Source organism: Siphateles boraxobius, unplaced genomic scaffold, assembly GCF_051911475.1.
Source record: "Siphateles boraxobius isolate OS27281-9 unplaced genomic scaffold, OSU_SipBor_1 66, whole genome shotgun sequence".
Taxonomy (NCBI): Eukaryota; Metazoa; Chordata; class Actinopteri; order Cypriniformes; family Leuciscidae; genus Siphateles; species Siphateles boraxobius.
Window position 1 is genome coordinate 17257204 of NW_027509193.1, and position 13539 is coordinate 17270742.

The following is a 13539-nucleotide window of genomic DNA, read 5'->3' on the forward strand; positions in this document are numbered from 1 at the left end:
GTCATATCTGCTGGAATCGTATCAGAAATCATAACATAACCTGAAGGCATGCTGCTGGATCTGATATAACGGAGGTGTAAGTGGGTCCCTACCTGCAGTAAAATGGCTTTCTGTTTTTGATCTCCTTGACATGTAAATTAATCTAATATGCAACCAGTTACACAAATTAACAGTCAGTCCTAGTTAAACTGGAAATCTGCCAATCTTCTTTATTTGCAGGCCCACTCAGTAAAGAAAGTAGGAGAGGTTTGACAGAAATGATGATGCTCTGAAGCATAACAGAGCTGTTGGGGGGTTATACTTGTTGACATTTACAAGCCTCATGCTGGCTTAATGATGCAGGAACAGAAGCAGCCAGCGCACCTTAGCGATGACCTTTAGCACACTGTGGGAGTGGACCCACAAACCTGGCCAGGCAGATACACTAGACTGTCAGACTCCTTTGAACTAACACTTGGACGAGGCACTAATGGAGCTCATTTTTTTATGCCAGAGAGGACCTGGTAAAATTGGGATGGCTGGTTTAAGGTCTGAGTTGTTGTTTATGGTGGCCTAGGGTTTGATGGATTTTAGAGAACACCTCTGGATTTGCTGTTAAGTCTTCAACAGTTTTGAAATGCCATAGACGCCATGAATATACAAGGCAGGGATTTCTGAGTCAAGTGCAAGTAATGAGCTATTGATTTCCTGATCATCAGATTCTGACTAGGTTTCGCTCACATACGAAGGAAAAGGAGCAATCTTCTCATGCATTCACTTAAGTTACCAAAAAAACATCTAAATCTTCAAACAAGCAGCCATTATTTATTTTTTGATTTTGAAATGTTTGAAATTGGTAAAATTATTGTATGGTAAAATTAAAGGTGAAATTGGTAGAATTATTTAGTTAAATAATGGATATATCAGATAAAGGACTGCAAAGCTGTGGCATAAGTGCAGTTCGCCATGTCACGACTTGATGAACCACTGAAACGATTTTGGAAGCATTATTTTAACCTTCTATGGCATGACTTTTTATTTTTTGGGGAAAAAAATCTTTCACCCAATTTTTTGGGAGCCTGATAATATATCCATCATAAAATCACTACACTATGTAGTTTGTACGCATTATGTGTACTGTTAATGAAGAAGAGAGATAAAGTTTGCCAGAAAACACTACTCTTTAGCCAGTTTATGAGCTGATAGGCATGAGTGACCAAACTACATTTCCCATAATTCTCTGTGGCAGTATAATAACAACAACAACAACAACAACAACAACAAAATATAAATGACACATATAATGCATATTCTTTGAGTTATCCGAATTTGTAAAAATAAACTTCCCAAGAGAACTTGAATGCACCATCCTAACCCTATGATATTGCCTGAACAAAATTGGTCTAACTGCACAGTGTTGCCATGAGTCAACGAACAAAAAAACACAGTTTTAGTATATGAATAAAAATAATATAAATATTTAAACAATCAAACATACTTCTTTACATACTGATGCACATGCATATATTTTTCAATATAAAGTTATTTTAATTTAAACATGTTAAAAAGTTATTTTTTTATCTTACTAATTGGTGGCACCTTGTACCTTGTGGCTTTGCTTCATTAAAGGACTGCTCCACCCCCAAACAAAAGGTCACAACCACTTCAGCCCCTCATTTCATTGAACAGACATGTCAAGTGAAAAAATATTAAAGGGGCGGTGTGAGGTCCAAAAAGGTAGTTTGTTGCCTGAGGGCCACACCATGCCATAGAGCAGAGGTCTTCAATCCTGCTCCTGGAGGGCCACTGTCCTGCAGAGTTTAGTTCCAAAATGCTTCAGCACACCTGCCTTTGTATATTCAAGCGATCCTGAAGAGCTTGATGAGCTGATTCAGGTGTGTTTGATTAGGGTTGGAACTAAACTCTGCAGGATAGTGACCCTCCAGGAGCAGGATTGAAGACCTCTGCCATAGAGGGTTAATGTAAAAAATCTTACTTGGTGTCGCTTTAACTCTAGCAACCTCTCAGTTCTTAAGTGATAACCTGCTTTAACCAGCTATGCACTCAGTGAAAGTCTTTTCTTGTGCCTGCGTTATATTGTATGACTCTTCAATGAAAATCCTGTTATCATTAACCTCTTTAGGCTGGCCACACACCTGAAGATTTTAAGGCCGATTTTGAGCCAAATTTGCACCCCCCAATGACCTGGGATGTGTGGCCCGATTTAAGGCTTGTCGCAACCGACTTTTTGTCCAAAAAATCCCTAATTGTGTGGTGTCATTACGATTATTTTACTGCTCCCGATCACGTCAGAGCCTCCACGATCCCGAATCTCTTGACTGGGCTGCGTCTGATGTGATACCCACTATAACAAATGAGAGTGCGCAAGCTTCACCTGCTTCTATAGGCTAACTAAAACTTGGCAGCCACAAACATGCCATGAAGGTGAGAAATGAGATTGAGGAAGAAGATCACCCATATTCTTTTTTTTCTACTTTGTTTTTCACTGTGAAACAGAATGCGCAGCAGGAGAGCCAGCTGACTACGTCGATTGTCCTTCATTTGTTTTTCTTCTCAAGTCACATACTTATCAATCAATAAGTGTGTGGTCTAGCAGTCCGGCTGAATCATATGTGTGCTTTCAGAGGATTATAATGCTAAAAATTGGTTGAAACTCATGTCTTTGGTCTCCCACAGTTTTAAAATCGGTTAAGATTTGAAAATCGTCTACTGTGTCCCAGGCTTTAGCGGATGGCCCTCTTTCATGCGGCTGACGGCTGTATCACAGATTCATCCTTTTTTACATTTTTGATCTCAAATATCTCAATCAGACATCACTGCTGCAGTACTGTAAGTGCCTGGTTTCTTGAAGAAATTCAAGGTTAAAGGGAATTTTATACAGTTATAAGCCATATTATGCAAGAATATCTGCATATCTCGGTTGTTTTTTTTCTTCAATAAAATACCCTTAAACATCTTAGACAAGTAGACCAAAGTGAAAACTGCATGTTTTTCTTCAGTAAAAGTAGCCATAACCCAAGCCTTGATCTTTCTGAAAATTATTACTAGCATTCAGCAAGGATTTCTGTTTTTCCGTGGTAAGAAAAAAGCAGCACAAATACTAGAAGATCAGAAGAGTAAATAACATGACAGATTTACAGATTTTACATGTGAGACTTGTCTCAAATATGCAACTGAAGCATGTTTTTGTCTATATTTAAGTTTAAACCAACCTGTTCCCTGAGGGTTTTCACGATAGTCGAGACAACAGGATAACAGAATCCGATGCTTTATTCAACAGTTGAATGCGAACATACTGGTAAGTAGATTTCTGATGCAGACACAAATCCAAAATTAGCTCAAATGTAACAGTCTTTCTCTTTGCAGATGAATACAGACTGACGATTCCTAGGCAAAGGGAAGGATGAAAGAAGATGAGGATGATAGCGGCTGAGTCCTTAATAAATGTGGCCAGGTGCCGGTGATTAGAATTCGGGTGAGAGTGAAGGAGTGGGTGGAGTTGTATGGTCAGGCGCTGATGGAGTGGCTGAAAACAGTAATTAAACAGTTAAATAATCAATTAAAAAGGAATTTATACCAGTATGATATTACACTGGACCACAGGTTTGGAAAATGGATGGATGATTCAGTTGCGGTGCCAACTTCTGGTCAGACGCGGGAATTAATTTGGTGCACGACTCTCACAGTGCATTATGGGTATTATTTAACCGTTGAGCATACATCAGTTGAGCGTACATCAGTTTTACACTCGTTATTGCGGTGCATTGTGGGATTGAATGAGTGCATTCAATAACGTCCATATGGCACCACTACAAATGGCTGTCCCCTCAAATAGTGCCCTATTTAAGGTATACCCAGTCAACACGTGAGATCATGCGACTTACACAGTGACATCACACCATTCTCATATTGTGATACTCACAGAATGAGTAATATATGAGCTCATTGTGAATTCAAAATGTTTAGTAGGTTCATATGTTGTCGCTGAGGGGACATTATACATCTGGGGAAGCTCGCACCCTCCGAGGAGGGGTCGAAGCGGGTCAGTTCGGTTGCTTCCTGCAGGTGCGCCGTTTCAGGTCAACGGGCTGGCCCTTCAAATAACACCAGAGGCCAGTAGATTTTCTGGCAGCGTGGAAACTTCTGCCAAATGTCTCAGATTGGGTCCTGCGTACAGTGGAAAAAGGGTACAGAATTCAGTTCGGGTCATGCCCGCCCAGGTTCAACGGGGTAGTAAATACGGTAGTAGACTCCGAGCAGGCTCTGGTGATGGAAGGAGAAGTACAGACACTTCTGCAAAAAGAGGCTATAGAAAGGGTTCCTCCCCAAAGCAAAGAGTCAGGGTTTTACAGCCCGTACTTCATAGTTCCCAAGAAGGGCGGGGGGCTACGGCCCATTCTAGATCTGCGCCAACTAAATCGAGCATCAAAGAAATTAAAATTCAAAATGCTTACGTTGAAACAGATTGTGTGTCAGATCAGGTCCGAGGACTGGTGTGTCACAATAGACCTAAAGGACGCATATTTTCACGTCTCAATCCTTCCGCAACACAGGAAGTTCCTCAGCTTCGCTTTCGGGGGCGAAGCGTACCAGTACCGGGTTCTTCCGTTCGGCTTAGCACTGTCACCACGCACGTTCACAAAGTGTGTGAATGAAGCTCTGGCTCCCCTGAGACTCCAGGGCATCCGCGTGTTAAATTATATAGACGACTGGCTCATCCTGGCACAGTCGGAACATCAGGTGGCTCATTCTCGAGATGCTGTGCTAGCTCATATGAAGACGTTGGGGCTGAGGCTAAACGTAAAGAAAAGCGTGCTAATTCCACAACAGAATACCACTTTTCTGGGCGTAGTATGGGACACAAACACCATGAGAGCCCGTTTGGCGCCCGCCAGGATAAAATCGATCCTGGATTCCGTGCGCAGGGTAAGACTAGGCCAGTCACTCACTGTAACACAGTTTCAGAGACTTCAGAGTTTGATGGCAGCAGCGTCCAACGTGATTCCTTTTGGCCTGCTGTACATGAGACCCTTGCAGTGGTGGCTCAAAACCAAGGGATTCTCCCCGAGGGGAAATCCGTTTCGCATTATCAAGGTCACGCGGCGATGCCTACGTGCGTTGGTGATGTGGAAAGATCCTTGGTTCTTATTCCAGGGTCCGGTGCTGGGAGCTCCTTGTCGTCGCTTAACGCTAACTACGGATCCTTCCCGCACCGGTTGGGGGGCGACCATGAGTGGCTGCTCAGCTCAGGGTCTGTGGAGCGGCGATCAGCTTTCCTGGCACATAAACCAGCTGGAGATGATGGCCGTGTTTGGGGCACTCAGACACTTTCTCCCAGACCTCAGGGGCCACCATGTGTTGGTTCGCACGGACAACATAGCGGTGGTCTCCTACATAAATCGCCAGGGGGGTTTAGGATCTCGCCGACTTTGGAGGTTGGCACATCGAGTTCTGGTTTGGGCCCAGGGGAAGTTGCTATCAGTTCGAGCACTTTATATTCCGGGGTATATGAACAAGGCGGCAGACTCTTTGTCGAGACAGGGAGTGGTGCCGGTGGAATGGAGACTCCACCCCAAGGTGGTGGAGCTCCTTTGGAGCCGATTTGGGCAAGCTCAGGTGGATCTGTTTGCGTCTCGAGAGACAACGCACTGTCCCCTGTATTATTCCCTAACACACCCAGCCCCCTTGGGGCTGGATGCCATGGTACAGACGTGGCCGAGGCTACGGCTGTACGCCTTTCCCCCTCTGGCATTACAGAGGAGTTCTGGAGAGAGTACGCCGGGACGGGGTTCAGCTCTTATTGATAGCCCCGTTCTGGCCGGGTCGAGTATGGCTGTCAGACAATGTGTCTCTCCTCGAAGGTCCTAAATTCCGGTTAGGAGGGACCTTCTCTCCCAGGCGGCAGGGTCAGTGTTTCACCCGCGTTCGGAGCTATGGAAACTGTGGGTCTGGCCTCTGAGGGGGTTCAGCTCATAGACTCAGGTCTCTCTACTGAGGTAGTGGAGACCATGTTGCACTCCAGAGCTCCATCTACGAGGAGGCTTTATGCCCTAAAATGGAGAGTTTTTGTTGCTTGGTGTACAAGCCAGTCTGTGAATCCAGTTGACTGCCCAGTTGGTTCATAGGTTGGGTAGATTTCCTTCAAGAAAAGTTCTCTTCGGGGTTGTCCCCCTCCACCTTAAAAGTATACATGTCAGCTATGTCTGCCTATCACGTTCCTCTAGAGGGGGCATCAGTGGGGAGACACCCATGGGTAACTCGCTTCCTTCGTGGTACTTTGAGGCTGAGGCCTGCGGCACGCTCAAGGGTGCCGACTTGGGATTTGGCCATTGTATTGGAAGGCCTAGCCCTGGCCCCCTTTGAACCCATTGAAGCGGTGCCAGAGAAGTTTCTCACGTTAAAAACTCTGTTCCTTCTGTCTATCTCTTCTCCTAAAAGAATCGAGGATTTACAAGCATTGTCAGTTGCTCCCTCGTGTCTTGAGTTTGTGCCTGGTATGGTGAAAGCGTTCCTGTTTCCAAAGGAAGGGTACGTGCCTAAGGTCCCCACTAATGTGGCAGGTCCAATAATGTTGCAGGCCTTTTCTCCGCCTCCATTCCAAGATCAGGACCAGTTGAAATTGAATCTACTTTGTCCAGTTAGGGCCTTGGATGCCTATGTCCACAGAGCTGCCCTGTAGCGGAAGTCTGATCAATTGTTTGTGTGTTTTGGGCTCCCGAGTAAGGGGAAGCCCGCATCTAAGCAGACCTTAAGTAAGTGGATAGTCGAGGCTATTTCACTTGCATATAAGGCGGCCGGTCATCCTTCACCGCTAAAGGTCCGAGCCCACTCGACTAGGAGTATGGCGGCTTCTATGGCCCTGTTGTCAGGGGTTTCACTTCAAGAGGTATGTGATGCGGTAGGGTGGTCCTCTCTGCACACTTTTGTGAGATTTTATAACCTGGATGTAGCTTCTACTCCGGGTTCTCGGGTGTTTCTAGTATAATGTGCGCTACGACTTCACATATACAGGCACTTGAGGATTATGGCGACGTGGGTATTCAGTTCCCGCAGCGCTTGACGCAGCGCGAGTTCCCTTGAAAGGGAACGTCTCAGGTTACGTATGTAACCATGGTTCCCTGAGAGGGAACGAGACGCTGCGTCGCTTTGCCATACTCCTGGCATGCCTGTGACCAACTTGTTCGACCTATCAGAAGCTGACATGGTTTGGTTCAGGGGTGCTTTATAGCTTCCTGGTCAATGGCATCACCCGCCTATGACATCTCATCACGCCATTGGACTCATTTCACGAGTGCTTCATGACGCGTTCACGCAGGGGCGTCTCGCAGCGCTTGAGACGTAGCGTCTCGTTCCCTCTCAGGGAACCATGGTTACATAAGTAACCTGAGACGATTTGAATGCATCTGTCAGATAGAAATATTTATCTCAAATGCCAACACCAGGCTGAAAATAATACAAAATAAACAAGGAAACTGAATCTTTGAAATACTTTGTTGATGGAAATAAAATATGAACTTCTACATGATGTTTGTGATATAACTGACCAATATTAGAGAAATGTTAGATCACAGTGAACTCACACTAAACTAACAGATTGAGCGTTTAACAAGCCTTTATGCATAGAGGTCACTACACTGGACAGCTATTAAAAAAAAAATCTTGAATTTGCATGGGTTTTGATGGCATAGTAGCACATCAGCCTCTACAGTGGATCCAGGTGCATCATCCTATACATTGCCACCAAGCCCCCCCCCCTCCAAACCAAGATGGCCAATGGTCAGTCAGAAATGCCAAGTTGCTCCAGAATATACACCCATTCCTTCTTATCCTAGGAGACTCTTGCAGGTAAAAAAATATTGTAGCATCAAGCAATATCTAATGAATCATATCACAGTTACATTTTTGAGTGTTAAATTTTTAGTTAAATTTTTAAATTTCTAAAGTTTTGATTTTAGATTGGGAGAAAATTCAGATGAATCATCTGTCCACTATAGTGGACCTCATGCATCAATGGCTATATTTCAGCTACAATTCATACTTATTACTGCATTACTTTACTCATTTCATCAAAAAAGTAATCTGATTTCGTAATGCACGTTACTTGTAATGCGATTCTTTACTTGTAAAATCAAAAAGTAATTTGATTACGTAATGTACATTACTTGGAATGAATTACTTGTTGGATCAAAATGTAATCTGATTAAGTATGTATGTTACTTGCTATACATTACTTTAATCGTAACATTAAAAAAAATCTGATTACGTAATGCACGTTACTTGTAACGCATTACTTTTCTTGTAACACCTAAAAAGTAATCTGATTGTGTTGTGCGTGTTTCATTGTAATGCGTTACCCCAACACTGCTCATTTAAGATGAGATTGAAAACACCTGATCACTAGGTTTTCTCGGAGGAGGGCTATGTTAGAAATGTGTCCATCTTGAACTTAATCAGAATTATCAGCTAATAAGGGTTAATTGACATAGGCCTACTCTGGTACACTGGAGGGAGCATCCACATTTTTGTTCTGAGTGGTTTCCACAGTTGTACCTTGACAGGCTGTAGAGATTTCTGATGGAATCACGTCCTCATGTTCTGACATCAAAGATACGCGAAGTTCAACTTGTATGAAGTTCAATTTCCTTTGCAATATTTCGCATTTATATTTTTGTATATATTTTATAGTTTTCACATGATTTTATACAATTTTATTGATTGGTTTGTTAAATCCACAATATTGCTGTGTTATTATTGTATTATGTTATGTAAACCCTAAAACAACTTTTTTTAGTTAATGATCTGTAAGACCTGATTTGCTGTTCATTGATTCGAGTAAATGTTTTGACATTAGGGTATAAAGTGTTTTAATTCTACAATATATGGTGTAAAACGTCTGAGTGTTGCCCTTTTCAGGTTGAACGGTGGCTATACTGCAGTTGAATTTTCCTATTCAACTGCTGTGTTATTATTGTATTATGTTATGTAAACCCTAAAACAACTTTTTTTAGTTAATGATCTGTAAGACCTTTATTAATGCTGTTCATTGATTCGAGTAAATGTTTTGACATTAGGGTATAAAGTGTTTTTAATTCTACAATATATGGTGTAAAAACGTCTGAGTGTTGCCCTTTTCAGGTTGAACGGTGGCTACTGCAGTTGAATTTTCCTATTGGATGTTGTGGTACTGCGTGATGTAAGCAGGTACCAGCTAACCACGCCCTTGCCTACAAGGGCGTCCCCCTCCGCTGGGCTCTGCCCACTTTTCCAGCATTTTTCAAATATTGCCAGTGGGTGGAGTCAGACTCTGACCAGGGGTTGAGTTACCCTAAACCACTAATGCATGCTGTCCACTCAAGTGAACATCTGAAAATCTCTTTTCAAAATGTGTAAAAGAAAAAAAAAGTCAAATCTGGTTTTTCATGCCTAAAAGCAATAAAATCACATAGGAAGAAAAATCCTGACTGAGGTTATCTTAATTCATGCATGAAAGGGTTAACATCTTTTTTATTTCTGTTTTATTGTACTTCAAACAAACAAAGTCAATGTACAGTCAGAATTGCAATTTATGCAAATAGAAAGAAGAAAAAAAAAAGCGACTGCCAGGGGAGGCTAAACATTATATAAAAATATCAAAGGATTCCCAAACAGAAACAGTTTTAATTGCCTTCTTATAGTGGGAATGAAAGATAGTCTTGATATATATTTGCATTTCTTTTTCAAGAACCAAATACAAAGGTTGGGTTTTATTGTATTTACGTTTATGTATATGGAATTTAGCAAAAATGAAAATTAAATTTATAATGTAGTATTTTTTCCTTTTATTTGAGGGGATCTTATTAAAACCAAATATAACGTTTTCTAAACACAAAGAAAAAGTGGGGTCAATTGTCAATAATAAATCTAGACAAATCTTAACCAAAATTTTCTTAGATGAGAGCACTGCCAAAATAAATGTTTTTTATGTAAAGGTTTCAACCAGTGTATTGCAAAAAGAACGGTTCAGATCAATATCCTTTTAAAATGTAACAAGAAAATTATTTACTGGGTACATGTGATAGATTTTGAAACTTATTTCCTTTATTTTATTTACCAATAAATATTTGTTTGGTAAATTCCAAATGGCCTTTCATAACAAACCTTCTATTCCAATAAACAATACAGTTTGGCCTGGTGATAATGTCTTTTTGAAATAATGAATGAATAGTGTTAATAACATTTACGACTCTGGGGGAACAATGATAACACAGTGGTCTCACATGGCGAGTTTACACGCAGTAGGCTATGAGCGCACAGTAGTTCGCTGTGAACTCACATTGGGTCTCATTCATGAAACACAAGCAGAACGAATTTTTGTGTAAATCGTGTGTAAAGTGGTTCTGGCGTAAATTTTCGGATTCATTAAAATGTTCGTATTTTCCAAATGTTTGTTGGTACGCAAGAAATCTACACCTGCTCCCAGCCACGCGTAATAGTGCGCTTAACACCCGAACGTTTTGCTCATTAATAAGGCTGCATTTTAATTCACCTTAATCGGGTACATATTTACACAGCATTTTGATAAAAATATTATATATAGTAATTACATACGGTTTTTCTTATTATGAGAGCCAGTAATAGCATCTGCGATGGTGGTCCTTCTCCAGTTTGAATACGATTTTTCCGAAGTGAACTAATTAGTTTTTTGCTCTCAAGCTTAATGTCGAACCATTTTCTTCTCACTTCTGGGAATGTTCGATTAACAGATGAAACTCCATTCACTGCATCTGTAATATGCTGCCAAGCTTCCTTTTTTTTAGGACCCGATACGCCACATGTACGCTTGAAAATAAAATGTGGCGTTTTGAATGAACTTCTGATAATAAAACTTCAATTTCTGCATCTGAGAATTTTTTCTTTTTCATTCGCATTCATGTCATAATATGCTAATATGCCCATATATAGTTGTCAGTCGGATTTAATGGGCGGGATTTATGGTAATTAAGAATGAACGTGCATGCGCATCCCATTTACGACTGATTGGAATTCATTAACACACACACACATTTCACTATCACATCTGACGTTTACAAAGTATTTGTGAATCAGGAGAATAGTTTTCGGGAAGGTCTCTTTACGCGCAAATCACGATCGCACATTACCCGTAGCATTTACGAATGTTTCATGAATGAGACCCATTGTGACCACATCATGAGCATCCTGGGACCTCATGTTGAGATCACTATGAGATCAAATTGTTGACTGGGTAGGGAATAATTTCAGACACAGCCTGCGATGCATGAACGGCGTGTTTCCCCCCCCCCAAACCACCTCAGCGGAAATCCCGCCCTGCAGCCGATTTCATTGGTTTAGGTTACAGTGACGGGTAGGTTAAAGGCAGGCATACACTGTGCGAATTTCGTCCGATTTTGAGCCGAATTCTGACTCGTGCGACCTTTAAAAAAAATTAAATCTGTAGCCTAGTTATATTTTATATAGCCAGTTTTAGTTAATGTTTATTAGAAGATAATAGGTTAATTGCAGCTAACGTTATAGCTTACGTGACACTAACGTTAGCTAACTTACGGTAACCTGATGTATATTATATATATATATATATATATATATATATATATATATATATATATATACACACACACACACACACACACAATTCATTTATTTAAATGGGTTAGGGTTATGTGTGTATATATGTATATTTGTCAAAATGTGTGTTTGTGTATTACATATAGGCCTACATAAATACACATGCATATATATATATATATATATATATATATATATACATACACATACACAATTAATATATTATGTGTATGGGTTAGGGTTAGTTATGTGTGATTGAAATATATATATATACATGTGTACTGTAAACAGTACATCGTATACATGTATTTGTGTCTGATGAATGGTTTAGTCCAGGGATCACCAACCCTGCTCCTGGAGAGCTACTGTCCTGAAGACTTCAGTTCCAACCCTGTTCCAACACACATGCATGTAATTATCAAGTAACCCTGAACAGCTTGATTAGCTGGTCCAGGTGTGTTTGATTGGGGTTGGAGCTAAAATCTGCAGGACAGTAGCTCTCCAGGAGCAGGGTTGGTGACCACTGGTTCAGTCTATGATTAGGGTAGGATGAAGGGGTACATTAGCCATACTGAAATTAATCCCGTTAACAGTTATTTAGCTACGTATATAGGAACATAGTTAATTCACTCATTAAATATCTCTCCTGTTTCATTTTATGAAGTTAATATTTACCGAACATTGCTGCAAATATAGTCGTTGCTTTCTATGTTATGGGAGCAGTCCATTTCCCTCCTAAATCATTCATTTGTACATCCACAGCGTAATTATTTATCTTTTATGTTGGTTGGAATTCTGAACGGACCACCACTGCAGACCTCTTTGTGTGATCACGAAGGTAGGCTAATGGCTGAATCAGAATTTATAAGCAAGATCACGGATCAATAGCCTAATACAGCCCAGTTGTGCTAAAATAAATATCATGAGACGTCCATCATCAGATGAGCCGCTAAAGCCAGTGCTAATACCCATGCGAACATGAACACTAAGCTTTTCCCTCCAAAAAAACCCTAAAACTTATCTAAGTAATATACAGTATTTCATTGTCACCCTGCCTCTCCAATTGCAAAACTGACATTAACTAAATGCAATAATGCAGTAACAGCTGAAAAAGTTCTTGGGTGTGTGTTTTATTTTATATTTACCGTTCCATAATGTAATCGCTGCTGTCTGTCCCATAGAAGAACATGACAGCCAGCGTATGTTTTGGAACTATTGGGGCTTACATGAACCACGTGACCGCCATAGCGGCGACATCAAAGCGTGTCGCAACTCTTTCTCTCTATGGCTCTGAGTACAGTGATTGACATGATCAATAAAAACTTTAGAATCGGCGGCAGGGTGGAATTTCCACTGAAGTGGTTTGGGCAAAAATATCACGCCCACTGAACGGGTGAGTATTTACAAAGTCCTTTTAGGCAAGTCATCCCACTCGGCCGCCATCTTGGCAACGCCTCCAGGCAGCTATTTCGGACTAACAAGACCAGGCTCCTATCTAAATGAATGGGCAGAGAGTCAGAACTGCACTTTCACTGGTCACGGGACATAAAAACTGCATGTATAGAAACAGCAGTAAAATATGTTAAAAATCCCTGAAAAAGTTTGAGGACTTTGCCCCAAAATAAAGTTTAAAACGCCTTTTTCCCAACAGTTTATACTTTTACTACGCATGCACAAGGGTTCTCTCCCTCTCTGCCGCGCGTGCGCTACACGGCTTGAAGGACAGTATGTGCGCGCTCTTGCTCGCTCACACTAGATTCTGGGAGATTTTAACTAATTTTCGGGCATCAGGGAACCGCTATCAATATGCGGGAGACTTGGGATGTCTGATATTTACACAACACACACATACACATACACATACACTGCATATCAAATCTGCCGCCTTTTCAAACAGTAAAGTATTTTCTGCTGTCGCAAACCTCAACTGTGCGCATGCGTCAGTGGAACCAGACG